We start from the raw sequence: 23,201 nt of genomic DNA on the forward strand, positions 1-23,201 counted from the left end.
TTGGATTTTTATTTTATTTTATTGCTTTCAGTTTGTGGCTTGTGAGAACTGAAAAGCACACATCGACTTCCATGAGCTACCTCCCCAAAGAGTAGAAATATGAAAGTCTTAGAACCATGTTGGCTCTTCTCTTCAGTGGGTGGCCACTGAATGAAATACCACTTAAGCTCATGAAATGGAGTAGACGATTCTGCCCTCCTTAATCTGTCATCAAGAAAAACCTTCAACTGTAGCGATTTCTTACAGCCTTTGCTGGAGTCTTGACATTTCTTTGGCTAAAATACATGCGCTATATCCTCTCTCTCCTCCACCTCTTCAATCTTGCCACAGTCTTCCCAGCCACTCTTTCCTTAAAGATTCTTCAACATGTCCTATTCCTGCTGCCATACTTTTTTAAAGGGCAGCCTGAGCTCTGCTAATTCTCCAAATACGCTTTTCTTTTCCTCCTTAAATTTTGTATTATGCAAGACTTAGTGCCTTGTTTCTGAAAAATACAGGAGTCACCAAGCATCACCTTCCTTCTGTGCCTTTAGCCTTACTGTTTACTTTGTATCAAATATCTTTATTTTCCAACTATTAGCAGTTTCTCGTTTTTTGTAAATTCTAACCAGTCTCTCAAATCTCAGTTCAGAGGCCTTTTGTTGGCTCACTATTCCTACTTTTACCTTCAAGTCATTATCTTCGTGGGGGTGGGGTGTGCATAGAAGATTCTTTTGCCATATTCAGGGTTCCTAAATCAGTATCTGGTATGTGGTGCATGAAAATAAATATTTTGAATGAATGAACAAATGAAGAACAGATTGACTAAACTATTTAAGAAGTAAATAGTAAGTAATTCTAAAAAGTTTTAAATTCTCCTGAATTATAGACCCATGCAAATATAGTGGGGACATTTAATTTACTTTTCTTTTCAAAATACATAAATTGTATATCCATATTTTTAGAGAAACTCAACTTTGAGCATGTTTCATATGACTTTAATTACACAGGAAATCAAAGTATTAATTATTGTGAAACTGTTATGTATTTTTAACAGCTAATGCTCGTTCTCTTTGCATACATAGAAGCTCAACTTCCCAGATGATATAAAAATGGATAGATTCCCATGATATTCAAGAATGTTCTCCTCTCCCAGACAGATGTACTCTTGTTTTCTGAAGCAGTTCTGTGAATAAACTGTCTTCTATGTGCCTTCTGTTCTCTGCATAGGAAATCTTTAATGAGGAGCCTGAGAAAAGATGCAATACACTGTCAAACTATATTTGTTGATTTTTGAAATTTAATCTCCATGTTGGTAGAAAAGGTTTTTTAAGCTTTTTCTTTTTCTTTTTATGAATTTAAATTTCAAAGGCATTGTTCTAAGAGTAGAATAATATCAAGAAATTATTAATATCAAGGAATTATCAATCATAAATATCTTACTACAGAAGAGCAAATAATTCCATCTTTGTTTGTGTATATACACTGGAGTACTGAATATTCTCTGGAGTTACCCTCTATTCCAATGAAATGGTTTAAAGCAAGGGATTCTCAGATGGGTTCAAAGGATCTAAAATACACTTGATTGAGTGGTATCTTACTTTTCTGTTGCTGTGACCATTGCCAAGAAAACCTATAGAAGACAGAGTATATTAGGGGCTTACAATATCAGAGGGTGAGCCCATAATCATCATGGTGTGTAGCATAGGAACAGACAGGCAGACATGTTGCTGGAGCAATAGCTAAAAGCTTACATACTGATCCAGAATATAAGGCAGAAAAAGCTAACTGGGAATGGTGTCAGATTTTGAAACCTCAAAGGCTCACTCCCAATGACCATCTCCTTGAACAAGACCACACCTCCTAATCATTCCCAAACAGTTCCACTAACTGAGTGTGGTGGTATTGTGCTCCCCGAAATATTGTGTGTTCCCTGAAATAAACTTATCTGGGGTCAGAGAACAGGACGGCCACAATATTAAACATGAGGATAGACAGTGGTTAGCACATGCCTTTAATCCCGGCACTTGGGAGGCAGAGCCAGGAGGATCTCTGTGAGTTCAAGGCCACATTGGAAACAGCCAGGCATGGTGACTCACACCTTTAATCCCAGAAAGTGAACCTTTAATCCCAGGGAGTGGGGGCAGAAAGAGAAAGATTATATAAGGCGTGAAGACCAGAAAATAGAAGCATTTGTCTGGTTAAGCTTTTAGGCTTTGGAGCAGCACAGTTCAGCTGAGATTCATTCTGGATGAGGACTCAGAGGCATCCAGTCTGAGGAAACAAGACCAGCTGAGGAACTGGCAAGGTGAGGTAGCTGTGGCTTGTTCTGCTTCTCTGATCTTCCAGCATTCACCCCAATAACTGGCCTTGAGTTTGAGTTTATTAATAAGACTTTTAAGATTCCTGCTACAACTGGGGACCACGTATTCAAATATATGAGCCTATGGGGGTCCAATTTCATTCAAACCACTCCTGGTGGGAAGTGAGGTAGGGAGGGTCTGGAAGTTGGTGAGAGGGGATAGGCACATTATATGAAGTTTTCCATGAATAAATAAAAACATTATTTTTAAAATTAAACTTGAAAACAGTACTAAAATCAGTGAGTCAATCACGACACAATTTTTAACACTTTTTTCTGGACCTAATGTGTTGTGAGTATTCTCTACTATGTCATTACTGTGAGAGAAATTCAGAAGAACTTTACAGACTTCCTCATCAAGTAATGTTAAATGCTCTGGAGGTTGAGAATTACAGCCATTCTTCACTTACTTTTGCTTCCCCATAAACTTATTCATCAATTTAAAATATGGATGTATGCTGTGGGATGTTCTGTATGTTATGTGTGTTGCTCTGATCGGGTAATAAATAAAACACTGATTGGCCAGTAGCCAGGCAGGCAGTATAGGTGGGACAAAGAGAAGAGAATTGGGGGAAGTGGAAGGCAGATGTGGAGAGACCTGCCAGCCTCTGCCATGACAAGCGAGATGTAAGGTGCTGGTAAGCCACAAGCCACGTGGCAACTTATAGATTAATAGATATAGGTTAATTTAAGATAGAAGAAGTAGATAACAAGAAGCCTGCCATAGCCGTACATTTTATAAGTAATATAAGCCTCTGAATGATTTTATACATGGGTTGTGGGACTGTGGGGGCTTGGTGGGACCTAGAGAGAAGCTCTCCAGCTACAGATATAAACTCTTTAAAAGTGCTTGTTTTTAAGTACTGTAGACACCTGTGAAGAAAAACAAAGATAGTTCTTAAGCAGTTCTGCTTCACAGAAGCAGATGGTATACTCTGGCCAATCTGATGACATTTTTTAAATACATAGATTACAATGAAATACTACATTATTTTATATCACTAAGAGTTTAAAAAGTACAACTTTGCTCACTGTTCAAAATAAAATATCAGCATTAATGGAAAGTTATTTTAAAATATTTCAAGGCAATATATTTAAAAAGTTTGTCTTAAGTGCCTGCAGAGAATGTGAGACATCTATAAATGTGTAAAGTTACATGAAGTTAAAAAAAATAATAGTGATAAGAAATCTTTTGCTTGAAAAATAAGCATTACAGTATTAAGACTTGGTAATTAAGTTATGAAAATGCTCCTGTACAATAATTTTAATGTATGCAATATTTAAACAAATGATTTATAATTCAAAGAATTTAAAATTATATAATATATTAAATTGATTCGTATTTCTGATTCCTAATGCATGTATAGTGTATTTTTATTAAATTATATTTACCGTTTGAACTGATTTTGTAATGACTACATGTCCTTTGTTTTTTTCTTTCTAACAGCTTCATCAGGTTGGAAGGAATACCTTTATTTAGAGGCATGTGGATTCATTTTTCTTACTCCAAATTGATCCTTGACCTTTTGATGCCAGATCTAATTTTAGTGTAACCAGGATCCTGACCCTGTCAGAGAAGCTAACCCTTCCTTTGGAGCACAAATGACCAATGAGATGATCTCCATAAAATCATCTGCCTCTAGCCTGATAGCCATGCACAGAGCCCAGGGGGGCAGAAAATGCTACAGCCTTAAAATACCTTCACTCACAAATTACCAAGAAGATACAACACACAGATGAAAAGGACTAAGTTTTTTAAAAGCCAACAGGTAAACAAAATCAAACAATCTTATTTCACAATGGAAAATCAGTATTCCCAGACATCAGCCTGCCCAGAAAAAAAAATAAATTTCATCAATGAAGTTATTAAATTGTACAACAATTTATCATTTTATAAGGTGGAGATTTCTCAACTCATAATTACTCTTCATTCCAACAAATGTAGACAAAACCAAAACTGAACCAGCCAGAACATTGCATGAACAGGATTAGGAGAGATGTTGCTGTTTGCAGAAATGGACATGTCCACAGTCTGTCCACCCTCAAAGCCATAATGGATAGCAGCATTGGCACCAATTGCTTGAAAAGTCCCAGTATTACATCCGCCACCTCATATTGGTTGAGAGAAGAAGTCGGTTTGCACTGATTACTTCTCCATGCGCTTGTGATATTTGCACAGTTGCTTCCTTTCAGGGTAATGAAATGTTTTGTTATTTGCACAGATGATCCCACCAATTTTGAGACCATACGAAGCAGTTTTCTTGGAGGCATCCAAAAAGGATTACTTGAGAATTCTCAAGAAATTAGTTCTTTTTTTTTTTTCCTAGTTAACAAAAACTCAGTTACTTACTTAAAGAAATTAATTTATTTCTGAACCAAACTGTAGAATCATAAATAAAACATCACTGTGGTTAAATGAATGAGAATGAGATCAAAAGAGGATTTTTTTTAATATCATTAATATTAAGAAGCTGAACACAGTAAACTGCATACTAAACAGTAATGCTTAATTCTATTTGTTCTGTTAATTCAAAAAGTCATTTGTAATTTGTATTTAACATATAACGATTTTGTAGTCATTTCTCCCTATGTCTCCTGGGAAAATGTATCAGACAAACAAACAGCATTTTTTTTTCAGTTTATTTTTCTAAATAAATGTGTTGTTTGTAGAAGCTGTGGTTGTTTATTTAATTTAGTTTTTGTTACCTGGGGTTCCTCCTTTTGTTTGACTAAGAGGTTTTTTGCATAATTTAGAATTAAAGATAGGCTGAGATTTCAAACCAGTTTATAATATAAAATTATGCTGTTTTCTAAAACTCGAGATGATACATTTTTGCACCATCTCATTCTTGTAAAGGGCTATTTAATGTCATTGTAACTATACCAAGAATTACTATTCATACAACAATGTTTCTGGAAAATAAAGTTCAGACTTTATAACAGGAAAGATTTTTTTCTTGTCCTCTTCCTGGAGCATGAAATTGTTTTAAACAATTAGGTCATTAATCCTGGCTAATGAGCCCCCCCCCCTTATCCCCTCGCATAGAGGTCTGTTTACAACATCCATGATTATACTTAGAACTGACTAGGCAATCAGACTTGAGGAAATGTGGACCTCTCAATCAAAAAGGTTTATTGAATGCTCACAGAATACTCATCCACACCTATGGGTTCTAGACTGATCAATGGTGAATGCTGCTACCAGCAGTAAGCAGTATGATGTTTTACTTAAACATAGTATTTTTAACCATTAAAAGAATGATTCTTGAATTTATTCTTAAACTTTAGTTGGATGCCGGGGCTGGAGAGATGGCTCAGTGGTTAAGAGCACCAACTGTTCTTCCAGAGGTCCTGAGTTCAATTCCCAGCAACCACATGGTGGTTTACAACCATCTGTAATGAGATCTGGTGCCCTCTTATGGCCTGCAGTCATAATGCTGTGTACATAATAAATAAATAAATCTTAAAAAAAAAAAAAAAAAAAAAAAAAAAAAAAACTTTAGTTGGATGCCAAAGTCCTGTTATATTGTTCTGCACACACACACACACACACACACACACACACACACACACAAAAAAAAAAAAAAAAAAAAAAGAAAGAAAAAAACAAAAAAAAAAACAAAACAAAAACTGGCTGATTTTCTATGATCTATCTTGGTACTTACAGTATCCTGTAACATAATAAAAGATTGTTTGCAATGAAGCATTTGAACTCCTGAAAATTAAGAAATCATACCTGAAAAATAATACATCTGGAAGTCAAATTGCCATTCCTGTGGGTTTTTAAACACAAATGTATGAGTGTCTGGATACATTCATATTCTTTAAAAATCGCAGTGATTGCTTCAAACTTCAAATTATTTGAAATTATGTACAGGAAGTTTGCTTTCCCCATCTAACAGTAAATTTCATCAATAATGAATAGTTGAAATCATAGCTCTTCATTTTGTAAATATGCTCTGCCATTAGCAGCACTTTGTATAATGCACTCTCTAGAAACTCTTAAAAGATTTGCAAAGATATGAAATGATCATTTTGCTCTTCAACAGAGCTATTCTTGTAGGAATTTGTAATGTATTAACTTAGAGTGAGGTAGAATGTGGGTGGCCAAACCAGGGGGAAAATGTCTAAAATTCTTTCGTTTGGTTTCTCTTTAAATATTTTACTTATTTTCTAGTCTATTTTACTCATCTATCAATATCTCTCTCTACACATTAAAATTTTAAACTTTCCTTCACAGGTTAATTCATAATTCTGTATGTCGTTTGTGAAATCTATGATGCCATTCTCAGTGTCCACTTAGAAGTATTGATAATAGATTCTTTTCAGGTTAAAATGGACCAAAGAGGTAGTACTCACCTATTCTTCATTCAGCCTTGCTTTTAGAGATAAGCATATAGAACAAAATTCTCAAGTATGCTGCCCCAAATCCAGCTCTTGGTGGAAGACAATTTCTTCATTTACTGGGTGCTCATTATATGTACTGTATTTAGGCATAAGAACAAGAAGATGAGGAGAAAACACAAAAATCCTATTTTGAGACAATTGAAAATGTTGGAGAGAATTACATCAAACCTATAGACACACTAGTTAACAACAACAACAAATTGTGTAAAGTTCCTTGATGGAAGTCTATGTTATGCAAGAACAATATATCTAGTAAGAGAAGTGAGTGCTGAGTTGCATTATGAAGAATGACTGATTGAAGGTAAAACACAAACAATCAGGCACTCAGTAGAGTAAGGGGCAGGAACATAGTGGTCAGAAGACCTGAAATGGGCTAAATACAGTGGAGTTCAGGGAACAGCAAACAGCACAAAGGAAACTAGTTAATGAGGAGCCAGTCTCTACCTATCTATATCCTCAGTAGAAAAAGAACAAAGCATACTATATAAAGACCACAGAGACTAGTGTAGAAATCCATAAACAATAGCAAATTGCTGAAACAACAAATGTAAGAAATTTCAGCCCTCAGACAAAGAAGACAAATTCCCCTCCCACTGCCTTCCCACCCACATGTACAAAGGCTTTACTTGATTCTCAAAACAAATAGAGCTGGAAGTTATCCAGCAGGAGGTGAAAGATACCTGAATGAATGAGGCCACAAATAAGGGGACTTGAGAGGAGGCTGGGAGCTATTTCAACTACAGCATTAGAAATGACATTGGGAATGTTTTCATCCTACAATTACTAATGAAGATAGGAAAACTCATTCAGTAGACATGGAGACATGAAAATCTACAGGTAGACAAATGATAAACATGTAGAAAAACATGTAAAGCCAATCTGTCTTGATCTATGTTTGCCTAAGGGAATAAAAAAAAGCTGATGCTACTCTGTTTAGCTCTGGCATACAATGTATAAGATTATTAGGAACTGTATAAGCTCCCACCAAGTCTCTGCTCTGATATTCTTAAAATATAAACTCTTAAAGAATTTTCTTCATTGTACAAAACACTTTCTAGAACCTGATATCCTACATACATGCTCCAAGTCATAGGATGGGAAGAGAGTTTATTCTTTCTTTTTAATGAATCTATATAAAATACTCAGATAATACTTTGATGTATTGTCATCATTCAAACTAGTTGGGCTGGAATTAGGGGTACCAGAGAATAGCCTTTGGGAACTGAGATGTGATTCAATGGTAAGACACTTGCCTAGCAACTGTATTCAGTATTTGACGTGGGAAAAAGTAGGCCTTTCGGTACAGAAATACAATGGATAAGCTTCACATTCTGAGTACCAAAAAAGTTGTAATAAAGGATGGCATACACAACAATCCAAGTATTCAATACCCCACTGATACTGTGGCAGCCATTTATCATGATCAGAGGTATATGCAGGACTTTGGACATTACATTATGAGGGAAAACATGAGGAATAAATGTTTCAACCATTTTTCAAGAAGAAAATAATATAGTCAGATGGTGTGCACGATAAATCTTGGTAGATTTTTCGGGATCAGGTTATTCCACCCTGTGGACATACAGATGAGTATGAGGAGATGGAGGCATCTTTGTGGCTCCTGTTGTGAACAGTGATTATGGTTCTCACCACACAGGCCAGTGTACCTTAGAGACTACCAAAGGCTTTGTGGAGGGAAGCTGTTTATGGTCTTTCAACTCCAACACTATGATATTATCACATATCATCAAATGCAAGAGATTAGTAAATAACTTATATACACTTTAGTAAACTGTTTTTTTTATCAATTGTGATTTCTTTCACTGCTTTATTATTTTGTATTTTTGATGAGTTTCTTGATACAGGGTCTCATTGTGTAACCCTGGATGGTATGGAACTCCCTATACAAAACAAGCTGACCTCAAACTCCAAGAGATCCATCTGTCTCTGTCATCTTTGTTCTGGGAATAAAGATATTGCTGCTATGCCCAACATTACCAACTGTGTTTTGTGTAAAAAGAGAGAGTCATCCCAAACTGTCTAATCTTTCTTTTTTATCATTAGACACTTAAAGTGGAAGACACATTTTGTGCTAAGTCTCCAGATGCCTCAGTCACATGGACTGGGTACCACAAACAAGAGGCTTGTGGGAGGGCAAAGAGATACAGGCATTCCAGAGGCTTTGACAGAAGAACTGAATACAACACAAAATTAAAGAAAAATAGTTAGCTAGGCATGGGGCAGGGAGGTTAAAGCTGGCTCTACAGTGCTCAGTGATCAGTCAATCTAGCCAACTAATGACCATTAGGATAGAGAGAGACCCTGTCCATAGAAGACACACAATAAGGACTTCTGTCCAACACCTGTTCACAGTAGGGAATGGCACCTACTCTCTCTCTCTCTCTCTCTCTCTCTCTCTCTCTCTCTCTCTCTCTCTCTCTCTGTCTCTGTGTGTGTGTGTATGTGTGTAAGTGAGAAAGAGTGAACACACACTCTCACTTACACATACGCATGCACACACACACACACACACACACACACACACACACACACACACACACGGAGATTCGTGGGATTCCACAAAATGTTCTTCAGAATTACATGCACATTTCTAACTATGCTTTCTTTAGCACTGTGCCAATTGCAGGTGCCCACAATCTAATCTAAATGAATTTCAAATTATCCAAATTTGGAGATGAGAAGTCATAGATGATAGCCTGCAATGTGCTCTGTCAAAAGAAGGAAGTCCAAAGAATTCAAGACACTGTCTTACCACATAAAACAAAGGTATCCTTGAAAACATAGCCCATTTTTATGGTCAAAACAAGCTTCTAAAGCATGAGAACACATACTGTGAAGCCCCACTTCAAAGGATCCTGGTTCTGTATAACATATATGGTAAGATGTTTAAATATTTCAGAAACGTTTGTTTTTATGTATTGCAATGTACAAATTAAAACCACAATTTGCTGTCAAACAGAACAAGCTACACAACTGTCTTTCCCCTGAGAGTGGGAAGACGATCCATCCCTTGTGCATGAACTGGCTTTTTGGAGCCCACTGCCTATGGTGGGACACCTTGCACAGCCTCGATGCAGGGAAAGGGCTTGGACCTGCCTCAACTGAATGTTCTAGGCCTTGCTGACTCCTCATGGGAGGCCATACTTTTTCAGAGGATGAGTTTGGGGGAAGTGGGAGGAGAGATGAGGAGGAGGACTGTGGTTGGTATGTGGAATGAATAAAAATTTTTTAATAAAAAAAATCGAAGAAAAAAAGCCATTTGCTGGCATGGCATATTCTTCTAACTAATTTCTGTTTCAGTAGCTGGATGCAAAGAAAATATAAACTTCTGAAACTGCAAAGGTAAATAACAATATTAACAATACTTCAACGTCACTTCCTTTAGCACAATGGTTCTCAACATTCCTAATGCTATGACTCTTTAACATCGTTCCTCATGTTGTGGTAACCACAACCATAAAATTATTTCATGACTACGTCATAACTACGATTTTGCTACTGTTGTGAATTGTAATGTAAGTGTCTGATATGCAAACCCTGAGGGGGCTGTGACCCACAAGTTGAGAACTACTGCTTTTAGACGCTGAGTAACAGGGAATTATGCGATATTTTACTATGGCCCAAAGAAAAGCTCAAGAACTTTCAATGGAAATACCTAGAAATGTATGGAAAGGAACTTGGGGAAGGGGGGATGACTCAACAGCTAAAAACACTGGCAGGGGACCAGATGAGATTCCCAGCACCACATGATAGCTCACAATCATCCATAATTCCAATTCCAGCAAACCCGGCACCTTTTGTTCTCACTTCTGCTGGCACCAGGCACATATGTGATGCATAGACGTCCATGCAGGGAAAACACTCACAGACACAAATTCAAATGAATTCATCTTTTTTTTTAAAAAAGTGAAAATAAAATAATAATAGATGTCTTCTTAGTTTTCATTAAATGCTTGCATTTTGTCTTGAAAATATTTTTAAGATTATTTTTAATTTTAAGCATAGATGGTGGTTGGGGGTATGAACATGTGAGTTCACTTACCTTTGGGAGTCATAGTTCTCAAGTTTCCCTGTATCTTGGAGTTATAGGCAGCTGTGTGCCATCTGCCATATGTACCCCAGTCCTCTGGAAAAGCAGAAAGTGCTCTCTTAGCTGCCATCTCTCCATCTCCTCTTTAAAACAGTAACCATTTGAAAATACAAGTAACACACACAAGATCAAAGTTTCCATTCATCACCCAGTAGATCATCCTCTCTACAGAGAGCCATTTTTCTCTTTGAACTTTCTATAACAACCAGTGGAAACAGTGCTTACATACACGTGTACTGGGTATATAATATATATTGCTTCACATTTATCTCCTTAATTTAAAGACCATTTCAGACACAAGGAAGCACCTCTGTAATACAGTGTTTGTGTAGTTTGCACAAAATCCTGGGTTGGTTGTTTAGCACTGAGAATTGTATGCGTATAGGAGACTATTGTCCTGCGACCTCTTTAAGGGAAATTAATTAAAGATTTTAGCTACATGTTTTCTGCTTGCTTTTCTGGTTGTAAAATCACATTGTAATAATTTTGTTTCTGACCCTTGCCTGGTTTGTCTTCTGACTTTGTATAGGTAAAAATCAAATAGCAATGCAAAGTTGTCTCTGCTTTTGTCTTTATAATTATCATATCAATTTAATTTTCTATTTTTCCTGTAATATTGGTACACATTTATGAACTATAATACACCGTGTTGATTCATTGTACATTGGGTCATGATTATAACAGGATAATTAGCTTGTCCATCACTGAAAACTTATGATATTAATGAGGTATGTGTAATGTCTGTTCTTTCACTGAAATATATAATGTACTATTGTTAATTATAGTCAACCAACTGTATCACAGGACACCAGAACTTAGGAATCTAAGGCAACCTATAATATTGAATTATGGACCTGGTCCTGCCTTGCCACCCCTCTGGACTCAAAATTTCTACAATGAGCATTTTTAGGTTTCACATGAGTTGTGATTGTGCATGTCTTCTGTGTGTGTGTGTGTGTGTGTGTGTGTGTGTGTGTGTGTGTGATTCATATGATGATTCTTATAACAGGAATTTTGTTTTTGAAAGCAGATATAGATCTTACTACATTCATCTACTTATCTATTACTGGTCTGTCTGTCTACTCATCTATCTTTCTCTTATAAATCTATCTATGATCTTTCTATATAGCTCTCATCTTTCCTGTCTATTACCTATTAGTCTATCATTTATCTTACTCTATCATTGATATCTGATGTTATTGTCTTTATCTATAGATTTTTCTATCAAAATATTGAGCAGCCATGAATGTAGAAATATATGCCTTTCTCACTATGTCTTTCTTAATGTCATTTTAACTCCTGATTGTACTCTTTTAGAATTTAATTACTCAAACCTCAGCTACGAATTGAAGTACTCCTTCCTCTTATGCTTGATTCCATATGACCCACTGGTGTAGATTCCTCATGCAGGTCAATCATTCAGTATGGAAGTTGAGGTCAGCTACTTCTTCAAAAATACATGAGGCCATTGTTACAGTGTTTACAAATACCCCAGATTTAAAATAGTTGTTTCAGTTATTTGTTAGTAATGGAATGCTATATGAAAAGTCTTTCTTATGAGAACGTTCTACTTAGAATTTAGAATTAAAACTTAAGAACCAAAAAGGCCTGTGTTAGAGACTAGCATAAGACTTCCCCTGTAAATATGCGCACAGAAATCATGATTTTCTCAAAGCTCAGATTTAGATATTAGTTTAGGAAACATGAGGAAGGAAGATAATTATGTTAATACTTTAAATAACAAGACATGCTCTTTAAAAATGCTTATTGGCCTTTAGAAATTACCATGTTTTGCAATAACACTTGCTTGTGATTTCTGCTAATGATGAGCCTTAATTTTAAAGAAGCTGTTAAAAATTTCTGTCCCTGGAATGAAATCATACTTTTGAGAGCAAACAGTTGTTCAATTAGGGTGTAAAATGTGAGCTGTATTCTTCTGTTTGACAGTGTATAACCACTGTGGTTTGGCCACAAAATTGTCTCCCTTAGAAAGTGACATAATAATTAATAAAGCGCATATAGGAATTCCTGCTAAAGGAGTCTAGCAATCATGATCAGGAAAACACCATCTGAATTGATTCCCAAATATCAGAAGCCTTAAGTTTACACTTTACAACATAAATAGCCTCACAAATAGCGGCAACACATTTATGTATTAAGATTATATCATAACAATTAAATAACACATGCTTAAGAAATTAAAATCCTTTCTCTCAGACATAAATCTAACTTAGCCTTCCTCTAAAATATAAAGAGTCTACATGGATCCTATCAGCAGAATGCTTCTTGACAGCAAGCCAAGAGGAGTGCTTATAATTCATAGATTTTCTTTTAGGATCTGTGATGTAAATTATGTTTCCTGAATAATCTTACGTTAAGAAAATGAGGATAAATCTATTTTAGTGCGTTTTTGTTTGTTTGTTTGTTTTGTTTTTTGGTAGTGGTGGCTATTTTTTTTTTTTTTTTAAGGAAACTCTACATTGATTTCTACAGAAGCTGCCACCGTTTATAATCCAGCCATGATTCTTCATTCCCCATATCCTCACCAGCATTTATTGTCATCCATCTTCTTGATAATAGCTACTCAGACCAGGGTATTATGGAATCTCACAGCAGCACTAATTTGACATGTTAATTTCATCTGAGGCCCGTAGCCAGAGAACTCCAAATCCTACCACAGAGATTCTTGCTTATCTGTATTTATTTCTACTCTATTCATAATAACAAGAAAATGGAGTCAACTCAGATACCTAGGAATAGATGAATGGATAATAAAATAACACACAATGAAAATTCATTCAGCCATAGGAAAAATAAGAAATTTTCAGGAAAATTGATAGATATGTAAACTATTTATTAATTGAGGTAATTCAGATTGAGAAAGTCAAATGTTCTCTCATGTAAGTGAGACCCAGATTTCAATTTAGACATACACACTGTGTGTTTGTGTGGGTATGTGGATGTATGAATAACTATGGATAATGAATCTTAATAGGAGTCTGTGAGAAGAGAAAATGATTTTGAGGAAGAAGGAAGTATAATAAAAACACATGCCACATGAAAGTGAAAAGGGAAATAGAAGGAATGGAGAGGCACACAAGGGGCAGGAGGAGGAGGAAGAATGTGGGGGAACAGAAACAAAACAAAAGCTATGTGTGAAAATATCGTAATGAAACCCATTACTTTTACATTAACTTAAAAATAAAAGAAAACTAGGATAGCTGTATCAAAAAAAAGAAAAGAAAAAAATAGCAAGAGGGAAAACAAAGAATTGCTTCTCCTAGATTGTATGTTTGTGCATGTATGGGGCTGAAGACTGATTCCAGAGCCGTGCTCATGTTAAGCATGTACCACTGAAGTACATCCTCATTCAGCCCCTTCTATGAATATTTTAAGGAATAAGAAGACTCCCTTTTAAGTAAATCAGTACTTTTAGACCTATGATTTTCAGGTCAAAAAGATCTCTCAATGTTACCTGTTAGGAATCCTGGTAGAGATGACTGGGATATTAACTCACAGGGTTAAAAACCAAGACACGTTTTCCTGAGCATCTTTGGGAAGCATCTGGATCCAACCCAAGGAAACTTCAACTTCTAAAATGTTCTCCACTCAGTCTAAGCTTCATTTAAGCGGCCATATTCCTGGAAACTCATAACTCATGTGTTTAGGAAAGATGTTTGGTAAGCTTCATCTTGACTGTTCTCATTGACAGATATTAAATAAATATTGTGTTCTAAGCTTTGGCTATTGAATAGAGATTCCTTGAAAAATAAGGTAATATTTTTTGTCCTCAGGAATTCTAGAGTGTATTTAGGAATACAATGAAGCTGACAATAAAACTGTAGTAAGACAAGACCTGTGCAGAGTTCACAATGCCCTCTCACACTCATGCTAATCTCTGGGAAAACTTGCATCTAACTGAAAATACACACACTTTTTAAAAGTCTGATGACCTGAGTTTGATCCTCAGGACCCACATGATGGAAGGAGAGAACCGATATGCAAAAGTTGTCCTCTACTCCATGCCTGCCAGGGCTTATGTATACCCTACTCACACATATTCACACATTTTAATTTAATTTTTTTTTTAAATTTAGGATTATTTGACATTTCCATCTAGTATCGCTACTTGCAGTAGGATGCTAGCCAAAGAAGATCCCTCCTCTTAATTCTCTACCAATTGAAATATGTATTTAGATTCACTTGAAGATTGTCCCTCAAGTGATATGTTTCCTGCCCCAGTGAACTTAGAAATTGTTTTACTTATTTTATGGAGTTTTCTTCCAGAAAGTATTTGTGGACATTTATAACAAAGGCATGATATGCAATCAGGCAAAACTGGGTAACAAGTGGGGGTAGGAGAAAGCATTTACTGTCAGGGGCCATACTTTTTATTTGTTAAATTTACAATTTAATTCAGGTCCCCTTGTAAGTCAGGGCAGAACTGAAAAATACTGAGCTGTATATATGGTTCAATAAAGCACTAACAAACTAAATAAGAACCAGGACCATGATAACAGAGTGGGTGTGGAGAGTTGTGAGGGTTGGTGGACTAGGAATAAAGCAGGCCAATTGTCTTTTAACAACTAAATGACTGCTTATTAATCTTCTGCTCTCCAGAAGATGCTTTTATTTACCAATTTTGGAGTTTCAAAATTTATTAATTTGTCGATTCTCAGTTGCTCAACCTGTCTGTCTCCTCTGGCCTCCCAATTTTGCATCTCCCCCACTGTCCCAATGTCCTCCTCCATGCTGACTTTCTCTAGACTTGAATACCATACCTACTCTCTCCTCACCAAAGCACAGGTAACACAAGACTGCCCTGTATATTTCACTGAAATAAAGACTTGGAGACCAGGGCTCTCTATAGCCTTGCACAAGTGTCAGTATTGATTTTAATTATTATATTGGATAACTGTAAAGAAGATCTCACATTTTGTATAATGCCAGATAGGATTTTTATTTATTTAACTGTTGCTTCTCTCCACTCCTTTTCCAAATCACAGTGGTCTACTCAGCCAGCCCTAACTTACAGTGGCTCTGTCTTCTATCAGCAGTTGGCTCCTGGCTACCATCACTCTCCAGCACACTGCAGTTTAACACTAGTTTCCTCTGTAATGCTAATATTCCCTGGAGAATGCCTGATAAAAACCCAGTTTGTACCATTCTCCTCACTACACCTTGGACATTAAAAGACTGTCTATTTAGTCAGTGAAATTCTTAAGCAGCCTGTAGGGTACCAATAGGAATACTTGTTTCTATCTGTACGAGATACTCCTAAGGAGATATGGGTGAATGTATGATGGTTCCTGAGGTGATGTTTTGCTTCATGTTTCTATTATATCCAATGGTATCAGCAGCATCCTAGACATTTATGAATAAACATATGCTGTCTTGTAAAATGATTGACTTTACTGTTAACTTTTGTCTTTTACTGTGTTTTATATAGTAATATAACTCAGTACATTTAGAAACCTGTCTTCTATTATGTTAACAGCCTCAGTTACAGTATTTACTGAAACCAGACAAAATAGATAATCAAGTATCTGTACAGTTCTGTTAATTATATGGGGCAGAATAAATACAATATGTTGAAGAGTAATTATCATATAAAAAGTCTGTTAAAATTGTGAGTATTGATGCTAACATTCTCATAAATTTAATTAACAGATTCTAATAATATTTTATCATTGTTTTCTGAGATATGGAAGCATTCTACAAACTCCGATAGATAGTGCATATTACAACACTCCAATGAGTGTAGGCATGTGATAAGACATAAATTCAGCAAAGATGCAGGGCTTACAAGGAACTAATAGGAAGTTTAAAGGAAACATAATAGCATAAAATGAATGGAAATGATAGGGGTGAGACAATTCAAGATTTTTTTTTTTTTACAATCCTGGCTCATAGAAAGCAATTTTGCAAGAGACCTTTGATAAGGCTACGTTTGAAAAGAGAGCCACAGGACTTTTGGGACTGAGACAGTGTAATCAGTTGGGAAAGAATTCAGAAAAAAGGAACAAGGAAGTCTCTTGTCAAATAGAGTTAAGTGAGGGACTGAGGATAAGAAGTAGACTGAGTATGGGAGGGAGGGGAAACGTGTAATACTGTGATGATAGTTAGGTTTGGATTTTACTATGACTAAATGAGTCAATATGATTATATGGATTATATCTGAGATACATCAAAAGTTGATTTACCTTTTAAAAGCATCAGTCTAGAAACTAGTGAGGTGCCTTGGTGTATAAAGGCTCATCCCACTAGAGCTAATGACCTGAGATAGATCTCTGGAACCCACATGATGGAAGGAAAGAACCACCTCCTGCAAGTTGTGTCCACTGTCCACACATACACCTTGGCATACACAGACACATCCAGGTACATAAACAAACAAACACACACACACACACACACACACACACACACACACACACACACACACTGTAATTTTTTTAAAGGATCAGTCTAGACAAAACCCAGGACAAAATTGGAAGTTAAAAGAGAGTTTAGAGTAATATTTCATGAATCCCAAAGATTAAGAGACATTCTTACCAATATGGTCATAGTGGAGGTATTAAAAATGCAGTGTTTTGGAAGTTAGGCCATCAGCATTTTATTATAGATTGATGGATGGATTAGAGGTTGCAGGAGACAAAGAGGTATTTATCGCAAGACCTGTGTGCAAGGAAACAACAGTTTTGAGAAAGGTAATCAAGGTCCAGTTTAGGCATCCTAAGGCTGATATACATATTGAATATGCAGATGAATTGTATCAGGGAGATAGACGCTGGTCAAGGATGAGCAAATATTTATACATACATGTGCTAGTTATCAGCAGATGACTGCAGAGTAGGCACATAGTACTTGGTAAAAATTATCTAGGAAGGAACATCGACTCTTTGGGTACTCTATTACTTACAGATTAGGCATGTGAGAAGAAACAGAAGGAAGTGGAGGCTGGGGCAGTAAAACAGAAAAAAAAAAGTAAGACATAATTTAAGATGTCAAAACTCAAAAAGGGGTGAAAATGACTACCATTATTTTAACAACAACAAAAAACCATATTGACTAAACTAAAGGCAATCTTCACATGAAGATCATAACAATGACTCATACTCTATCATCAGTGTATGGAAGATTCTTTGGAAAATCAATTTCAAGCTTCCTGGCCTCCACTATATCATTTACTTTTCTGTTGCTGTAATAAAATACAATGAGCAAGACCAGGACAAAGAATTTATGTTGGCCTATGGTTGCAGAAGGACAAGTGTCTGTCATGACAGTGAAGTTTGACAGCAAGAGGCAGGCACAGTGGCCAAAACTGGAAGCTGCAAGTTCACATTCACAGCCTTAAGCATGGAGTACAGAGGAAACTGGAGGTGGTATGAGACTTTTCATCTCAAAGCCTGCCCTGGGCGATGTACTTCCTCCAGGAAGGCTGTACCAACTGAAGGCCAAGTCTTCAAATATGCAAGATGACGATGGGGGGTATTTCTCTTTCAAACCTCCACACCAAACTATCCACATACTTAGTCCAACTGTTGTTTACTCTTTCTGATTCCAGGATGAGTCATATTGTACCTGCTTTGGGCGGGGAAAAGCATAAACGTTAAGAATCCAGTGTGCTATTAAACTGAAGCAGAAATTGTATTTGCTCTGTTTCAAAAAAGCAACCAAAATTGATTTATTATAAAAGTCAAAGTAGAAAAGATCAATGGCAAGCATAAAGTGATTGATGGGTAAGGACATTGGGACCCAGGCATTGTCATTTGCAGTGCTAGTATTTGTGATGCTCGTCTGGACAACATGGTAACAAGGTAAGGAACACTCAAGTTGTTGTAGTAGGTTTACTAATTAGAGTTCCAAATAAAGACAGTCTGATTTATCTGGGAAAACATTTAGAAACACTCCATGGATGAGGTGGGTGATAACTACCTCTTTATTAGGCTGGCACCAATGGCAAACATCCAGTAGTCCCTTTGATGGAACAATGTTGAATAAATGAACAGTGCTGCTCTAGTGCCCTTTCTCCTTCTGGACACCTTATACAGTACCTCAACTTCTTAGTCTGACACTGAACTCCAGTTCCATGTTTCTGCATAAAATTCCCTGGTATGAGATTGTTTCCTTTCAGGCTCAGATGACACAGATGTGTTATATCTTCCTCCAGTATCTGTTCTTGTTGTGAACATAGAAGAGCTAGGTGATATCATCCCTCTCTACTGTACATTGGATGAATAATCAATGGACAAGCAGCAGAACATCATGAATAAATTTGAAGATCAAGAGACATTTCAGCATGGAAGAGTCTGTGGTCTCAGTGATTTTCCAGCTCTATGAGCAATGTTTACTAGAGATCCACAAGAAAACAGCATTCTAAGGTTTTACTGTATTAAACTTTTCCACAAATGCAGGTAAACAACAAAACAAATACTGAATTCTAAGTAGCTGTAAACTAAAGCCATATGGAATGTGTATCTGGCATTGACTGTAATTTCAGAACTGGTTAATTGTCCTGGACCCATCAGCAGGATAATGAATAATAGGAGAGGTTGATTCATTTTTTTCACCTTTATGCATTTTTTAAATTTTCATATGATAAGTTTTCAAACTGAGGATATCACATATCTTGCTCATTATTTAGAAAAAAATAAACAGACAGAAACAATAATACCAACACAAAAAGAACTGGACATGATATAATCTTTGTTGGGGACAGAGAAGTCCTTGTACTCCCAGAGAAGCATTAAGGAAACTAGGAATGTTAAACATACAGGAGCCTATCCTCATTGGAGGAGATAAAAATACCTTTTTTTTTCCACCCAGAAGGCTGGGAGTGGATATTGTTAATGACCTGGTAATCTTTTTGCTGTCTATGGTGGCAGGCTTCACCTACCTTTTGCCATAGAGGCAGACTTCACCCTATTCCCCGGAATGACTACCCCAGATTCTCCATTCTTAGACCATTACCCATTCTTAGGGTAGATGTCACACATATTTTATGGCCTGCTGACATCTATGTTATCAGAGGTCACAATAGATACCTGGCCTTTTATCTGTAGAGACCACCTTCATGGTCACATATACTATATAAAGGAGTTTCTAATTAGTGACACCTTAAGCTTTATTGTGCACCTGGAGTTGGAATAATTGTTGCCTAGAAACTTTTTCCCAAATTGTACTGTTTTAAATATAATGACAAATGAACTCTACCAGATTTTCATTCTCATCTCTCTGTGGATTCACATTCCTGTATGGACACCTGCCACGTCCCCCTCAGATCTTGCAATGGGATATGTTCAGTAAATTGAGAAATTATTTTCAGTATGTAACTAATTCTTCAAAAAGACTCTGGAATAATTAGTTTCCAGAAGAATAAAGTAAATAAAAATTGGCATAATGAAGAATTTCTAAATATATTTTAAGTATGTATAAAAAAATATTCCCAATGGTATGTAGACATTCGTTTGTTAGTTATTTTCTGTTGTTTTAATAAAATACCACAACTAAAAGCAACTTATGGAAGGAAGAGTTTATTATGGCTTATAGTTCCCTGAGAGTCCACAGTGGCTTGGGGAGCATGGAAGCAGGTCACAGAGCTTTGACCTAAAGCACAAAGCAGAGAGAGCCAGTTCCCACCCCTGGGATTTACTTACACACTCAATGCTTATGTACACAAGAAGTACCACCAATTGGGAACTCAGTGTTCAAATACCTTAGCCTATGGGGAATATTTCTCATTAAAACTACCACAATTAGTTTATTTTTTTTTAATGACATCATTTTTCCAGTCTAGTTTCTCTCATCCAAAAACCACAGAAGGAATTTTGGATATTTGTGTTCTGTTTCTAATCAGAGTAATATAGTAAGTAATAAGGTATAGCAAGGAAATGTAAAATCTAACCAAAGCAAAGCAATAGAAATGATTGTCCCCATTTTTACCAACCCAAAATAAATGATCAAATTTGAAATCCCAGGTGGAGCTCCGGGAGTCCAATTGGCGAGAAAGAGAAGGGATTGTCTGAGCAATAATTGTTGAGACCATGAATGGAAAAATCACAAGGACAAATAGCCAAACTAGTGGAAACACATGAACTATGAACCAATAGCTAAGAAGCCCCCAACGGGATCAGGCTCTCTGGATAAGTGAGATAGTTGATTAACTTGAACGGTTTGGAAAGCCCCCATGCAGTAGGACCAGGACCTGTCCTTAGTGCATGAGCTGCTGTTTGGAACCTGGGGCCTATGCAGGGACAATTTGCTCAGCCTGGGTGAAGGGAGGAGGGGACTGGACATGCCTTGATTGAATCTACAAGGCTGAGCTGAATCCCAGGGGAGTTCTTGCCTTGGAGGAGATGAGAATGGGGGGTAGGCTGGGAGGTTGGGAGGGCTGGAGGAGGAAGGACAGGGGAACCCATGGCTGGTATGTAAACTTAAATTAAGCTGGACAAGAGGCAACTGTGCCTGGGTCCCACCACTGGACACAGGCCACCCCAGGAGGACCTGACCAACTTGGCCCCAGTTTCCTGCCAACCAGTGGGCCCTGCGGGAAGGCTCCCCTTTTCCAAGACTGCAGGCAGACACAGCAGTCTCCACACCCTGCCCCCACACCCATTTGCCTGAGACCCCAGCCACTTTCTGAGACTCAGAGACCAGCCCCAAGCTTCCATCCTGCCCTGGAACTCCCATCTGGACCAGAGACCAGAGGAACTCCCATCTGGACAAGAGGAGCTCCCATCTGGACAAGATAAGAAGACCCCAGGGACTTCCCAAGACTCAGAGTATAGCCCCCAGCTCCTATCCCGCCAGCACTCTCATCTGGACCAGCACTCCTGTCTGGCCCAGAGAGAGGCTCCCTAAATCTGTCAACTCTCTCTGGACCAAGTACACTGATAAGACCAAGAACGAACACAAGAGGAGATGGGCAGACGTCAAGGCAGAAGTACATACAACAAAATAAAGAGCAATACAGCATCACCAGAACCTAGCCCTTCTCCAACAGCTAGACCTGAACTTCACAGAATGGAAGAAGAAGAAGAAGAAGAAGAAGAAGAAGAAGGAGGAGGAGGAGGAGGAGGAGGAGGAGGAGGAGGAGGAGGAAGAGGAGGAGGAGGAGGAGAAAACAACCTTATAAGTAACATCATGAAGAGGCTACAGCCTTATATAGAAGAAATCAAAAATAAAGTAGAGGAACAGACAAACAAAACATAGGAAGAACACTATAAAAAACTAGAGGAAAGGACAATTAAAGCAGAAGAAAACAATAAGTCCCTGAAAGAAAATCATGAAAAAGCAAGGGAGACAATTCAAGACCTGAAGAGAGAAATAGAAAAAATGAAGAAGACACTAGCAGAAGGAATGTTGGTAATAGAAAATCTGAGTAAACAAACAGGAACTTCAGAGGCAAGTATAACCAACAGAATGCAAGAGATGGAAGAGAGGATCTCTGGTGTTGAAGATACGGTAGAAGAAATAGATTCATCAGTCAAAGAAAACACTAAAACCAACAAAGTCATGACCCAAAATGTCCAAGAAATTTGAGACACCATGAAAAGACCAAACCTACGAATAATAGGGATAGAGGAAGGAGAAGAATACCAACTCAAAGGCACAGAAAATATATTTAACAAGATCATAGAAGAAAACTTTCCCAACTTAAAGAAGGAAATGCCTATGAGATACAAGAAGCCTATAGAACACCAAACAGACCAGACCCCCAAAAAAGTCCCCTCACCACATAATAATTAAACAACTAAATGTACATAATAAAGAAAGAATATTAAGGGCAGCAAAGGAAAAATGCCAAGTGACTTATAAAGGCAAACCCATCAGAATGACACCTGATTTCTCAATGGAGACTTTGAAAGCCAGAAGGACATGGACAGATATAATGCAGACACAAAGAGACCATGGATGCCAGCCTAGACTAATATACCCAGCAAAACTTTCAATCATCATAGATGGAATGAACAAGACCTTCCAAGACAAAACCAGATTTAAACAATACTTATGCACAAACCCAGCCCTACAGAAAGCACTAGAAGGAAAAATCCAACCTAAGGAAAGCAGATACACCCATGAAAACACAGGCAATAGATAACACCACAGCAGTAAACCCCAAAGAAGAGAAGTACACACACACTACAAACAAAAATAAAAATAACAACAGTAACGAACAATCACTGGTCATTAAGATCCCTTAATATCAATGAACTTAATACACCTATAAAAAGACACAGACTAACACAATGGATATGAAAACAGGACCCATCTTTCTGCTGCATACAAGAAACACACCTCAAATTCAAAGGCAGACACCTCCTAAGAATAAAAGGCTGG

At 37.1% G+C, this 23,201-nt stretch overlaps 1 protein-coding gene across 2 annotated transcripts in view; it reads left to right on the top strand.

Annotated features, from left to right (window-relative positions):
- Window positions 1–5,251, top strand: part of Prr16 (proline rich 16) — a 279,853-nt gene extending 274,602 nt beyond the window's left edge. For both annotated transcript variants that reach the window (XR_004946408.1, XR_004946409.1), the window contains one exon: window positions 3,789–5,251. The gene's annotated coding sequence lies outside the window, so the exon portion shown is untranslated. The remainder of the gene's footprint in view (window positions 1–3,788) is intronic.
- Window positions 5,252–23,201: the final 17,950 nt, after the last annotated feature.

Source organism: Onychomys torridus, chromosome 13, assembly GCF_903995425.1.
Source record: "Onychomys torridus chromosome 13, mOncTor1.1, whole genome shotgun sequence".
In the NCBI taxonomy this organism is placed as follows: Eukaryota; Metazoa; Chordata; class Mammalia; order Rodentia; family Cricetidae; genus Onychomys; species Onychomys torridus.